The following is a 5,378-nucleotide window of genomic DNA, read 5'->3' as shown; positions in this document are numbered from 1 at the left end:
ATTAGTATATTATAGTATAAAGTAAATAATAATAATATTATTAATTATTATACAACTACACACACACACACACACACACACACACACACACACACACACACACACACACACACACACACACACACACACACACAGAAGCAAAAATACCGAAATCTCTGAATATCTAGGAAAATGTAAGTTTTACGAAAAAGTATTTCAGACAAAAGTTGTAGGGTTTAAAAGGATCTTTTCACTGAGCTTATCAGTTTGACCTTGGGTGTCTTCACCAAGGTTTGGCAAGATCAAATTGATTTTTTTAAATGAAAACTCGCATTTTCCCTTCCACATTCTTGTAGCTTATCTTGTGAACTTATGTTTTCAAAGTATATACTATAACAAAATATTTTTTATTAACTACTTTTTTGAGTTGTAAGGCTTAAAGGTTACAGTAACGCCGACATTAATATTAAATTTTTTTCAATAACATGGATCCAGATACATGTATGTGTATTACAAAAACTCTATTATCTATAGTGTCAAACTTACGGTTAAAACCTTGTGTTATGACCTTGATAACATTAATCAAAATCATGGTCTTTGAGATTATTTCTGTTATTTGCATTTTTAGTGTAAAAATAAGAGATATAATAATCTCCAAATGCCTTGATTTTGATATATGTGATTATAACTCTGAACAAAATGAAAGATTTTAACCATCAATTGGATATCATAGATTGTAATGCTGTAATATTGTAACTTTTAAGTCTTGTAACTCAAAAGTTGTTAATGGAAAAATATTTTATTGTAATGCTTTGAAAATTTTTATTATAATGCTTTATCTCTGCAGAGATAAACCTACAAGAATATGTAATAAAAAATGAGGATTATTTTATTTAAAAAATTCGATTTAATCTTAATCTTGGCGATGCCACCCAAGGTCAAACCAATAAAATTAGAGCCACGTTCAGAATCATCGCATCTAGATTTCCTCGTTTTATCCTTGTTGTTTTATCCTTGTTCATTAAATGTTAAACAAAGGTAAAACAAAATCTGTGCACTCGGATGATGATTCTGAACTTATTAAAAAAGTTACTTAAATCGTATAACTTTTGTCTGAAATACTTTTCTGTAAAACTTACATTTTCCGAGATATTCAAGGGGGTTTTGATATTTTTGCTCATCCTATATATATATATATATAAAATATACATATAGAGTGATTCATTTTAATCTTAACAAATAATTTGATAGAAAAATATGGAAGATACGAAAAAACGTTCCAAACAAAAGTGAATTTCAAGAGGGACATATTTTGGTCATGTTATTTTTTTCCAGATGAAAGCACCAAAAAGATACAAAGATTATTCCTTTTTTTTAAATGGAATTATTGTTTTACTCAATATTAGAGCTGTCGGATCATTAAATTATCGGATACCAGATACGGATATCCGACGTCAAATTCTTTTCGGATATTCAGTAGGCTAATTATCCGACTGAATACCAGATATTTCCCTAAATATCCTGCCGATATCTAGAAGAAAGCTTCCAAAAGAAAGGAAAAATAGCAATAATAATTTTCTTTATCTTCCCAACAAAAAAAAGAGGAAAGATGAACTATACAAGAAATTCAGTTGAAAAGAATAAAATTCTGCATTAATGACGAAAACTATCAATATAAAATTTCCGCAAGATATATTACCGGATATTCGGCTATCCGGCTGGATAATAAAAAGGTGTATGATAATATCGAGTATACTATTTCTTGATATTTTTCGGATATCCAGTGCATCCCTAAAATGATTCCTCTAATTATTCTACATTTAAAAGTATTAAGGTAGGGATATAAAAAAATCAATACGAGATAGTTTATAATTTATTTTGATATATTTTGATATATTTTGACAAAATACTAAAATATCTTGTAAACTGTTAATTTTTTGATATCTCTATCTTAATACTTTTATAGGCAGAATAATTAGAATAATCATATTATATGAAAAAGGTCATATAGTTCTATTTAAACAAAATGGATTATCTTCTTATCGTTTTGTCGCCTTAGAAAAATAAATAACGTGATTAAAATACATCCCTCTCGAAATCATTCCATTTTTGCCTAAAATGTTTTTCGTATCTTTTATATTTTTCGAAATATTGTCTATTAAGATTAAAATGAATTATCTTGTACAAACATATATATATATATGCACACACGCACAGATATATATATATATATATATATATATGTGTGTGTGTGTGTGTGTGTGTGTATATATGTATATAGAAAAAGTAATATACATTTTTTCATAACATACATATGAAATGATGTGCAAATCGCTATGCGTTTTCTATGATATCGAGTGACAAATATAACTAATGAGAAAACATCTTGATTCGTGTGCGAAATTTAGAATAGAAAAAGAAGCTAGCTTAGATATCTTATTTCAAGTATTTTCTACGAGACGAAACACAATTCACAAATTCTGATAAGAATCCGTAATAAGCAATCCGTATTCTAAAGCAAATTTCATATATTTATTATTGCATGTTGTAGACAGATTTTCATTCATATTTTTCGCATGCGATGTTCCAGCAAATAAGCTGACGTTATTTATCATCATTTTGATGCCATTTTGATAATACAAATGTCATTTTGATGATACAGATATTATTTTGAAGATACAGATGTCAGTCATGTTTATGTCAAAATAATGATATATAACATTAGCTTGATTGTTGGATTCTCTCTTAATGTTTCTTTCTTCCCGCAAAAGAATTTGCTAGGCTGATTTTTAAATATAGAAGGCTGTGTAATTCATACGTGTCAATAAAATTGCGAGATAAAGAATGATAATGTTACATGTGCAATAATGTATAATTCCTTATAATCAGTATATAATGAAAAATGTAAAGAAATGTTGACTACTATTTAAATTCAGAAGAAATTGACTTCTTAAATTTGCAGAAATATGTTAGAAGTATTTTGCTACAGAGAATCACCTAAATCAGCCTCGCATTCTTTTAATATCTTTTATAATTTATATTTTTTGTTAAATATGTAATAATTAGCAATTTATAAATGCGCATATATATTAACCTATATAATTTATTATATGCATTGTTTATTTCATAACATATTTTACTCTTTACGTAAACATGTTTATCTTTTTTTATGATAATTAATGCGATAGTTTTAATGTTGATAATATTCTTCTAAAATGCTAGTCAAACCGATGCAAATCGGAAAAATTTATTAAAAATTACATTTAAGTAAACCAACGTTTTATTTGTTAAATAAATCTGTATCACTAATTGATTATGATTATACCACTTTATCATTAATGATTATTATTGTCACTATAATATGTAAGTATATGCTCAATAAATACTTTTTTAATACTCAAATGGATCCATTTATTTTAAAAACTATTTTAATCCAATATGTTATCCAATATGTTAATCTAATTTCTAGGATTCTTTATTACATTAGATTTAATAGAGTTACGGAAGGAAGCATGAGAGAATGCAATTGACACTTATCTCGTGAGTTAATGTCCTAAGACGTATGCTACGTGTTATCATCATTTCATATTTTAATCATGTTATCCTTGTTCGTAGAACGTTGAAGAAACAAGGATAAAATGATACATGGGCATTACGTATGCAACGCAATAGCCTCTATTGCACTATATATTTTATATTATCTATTGCAGTATATATTTTGTATGTTTACTTAAATACATTATTCAGTCTCAATTTTTTATATAATTTGAAAATTTCTAATAATCTATCATCCAAATTATCTTGCTTTATTCTATGCGGAAATCAATTGCTTCTATATGTATACACTTATTATATATGTACATGTATAAAATATAAAGCGAAGCTGAAAATCTTGTAAATGTAAGCTATTCACGTTATCGATTATATAATAACAGTTTGTAATAGTAGAAGTCATTTCATATGCAGCATCGCATAAAATTGTTTCGATATAAGAAAGATTGGAACAAAATGTTGGAAAGGGGGTGATATTTTAAAAATCATAGCAAATATTAGGTGTAGGAAAAAGTTCATGGCGTTTTTCCCGTTAGCTATAAAAGTGATTATCGATTATTAAACACCTTTTCAAAAAGTATGGAAATAATTATAAAAGAATGTAACTTTCTCATAACAAATTTCACAATTTTCAATTTTCTTATTTAAAAAATAAGATTTTCAAATTTTCTATTTAAAGTCTATCAAAATCAAGTTTACGAAAAGAAAATAAGATTTTAGAAAATATCTACAAACATTGCGAAATTGAAAAATTTTATTAAATACTTTATTTCTATTTTTTTATATTCTAAAATTCTATAAAAATAAAATAAAGATGAAACAATATGTAAACAAAAAATTTATCAAAATCAATATTTCTAAAATATTTATTGTAATTTCCTACAATAAAAAAATAATAAAAAATGTAATTATTTACAATTTTTATTCAGTATTATTATTCAGTACTATTGTATTAAAATTTTATAAAACATAATAGTGTAGATTTACTCTGGAAAAAAATAAAAAAATTAGCCATTTAATGATTACGCGCACGTTATTCATATAACTCTAGTTAGATTTTATTATATAGCAGCCAATTCCGAAACTGATCACAATGCTACAAAAGTTTCACTTTCTCAGAAACTATTTACCGTGAGATATATCCGACAATACGCCAGATTAAGTTAAAAATTAAGATTGTATAATTATTGTACATGAGGCATGTGTGCTGTAACGAAATGGCATATCATCGACCTTGAACTAATTATCGTTATTATTTTTATCACTTGTTGTCATTGAAATTTGCTACCATTATTTTTATCGTTTATTATTTCATAATAATCCGCTATTCTATTTTATTCGTTATCTATAGTCGCGGCCGATGCTTACAATGCTTATGTTATGAGCATCAGTTTTTGTTTAACATTTGACAAACAAAGATGGAATAATTTTTAAGCGTTGTGAATCGGCTTATCAGTGAATGTGTAATACAATCCCATATTTCAAAATTATTATTTAATAAAAGTATTTCTTATACAAAATATTATTTATATTAATCACATTAATATATATATATACTATATTAATATAAAGTATCATTTTATGTATATAATATATTCTTAAATCTTAGATTGTAGAATTGCAATTATAACATAATTGTAATTACATTCTTTACATAAAATAATAATTATTAAATAATAATGTATTAAACAATAACGTATTAAAGTTAAAGATAATGTAAAATTTTATTTTCTTTAATATTTAAATTTATTTATACAATATGTGCTGAATAAAACTAAAACTTGTATTCTATCTAGTGTTTTTATGTGTTCACTTATAATATATTATTTCTCTCTCTCTCTCTCTCT

Source organism: Atta cephalotes, assembly GCF_000143395.1.
Source record: "Atta cephalotes unplaced genomic scaffold scaffold00047, whole genome shotgun sequence".
Classification (NCBI taxonomy): Eukaryota; Metazoa; Arthropoda; class Insecta; order Hymenoptera; family Formicidae; genus Atta; species Atta cephalotes.
Note: the sequence above shows the minus strand (reverse complement) of the source record.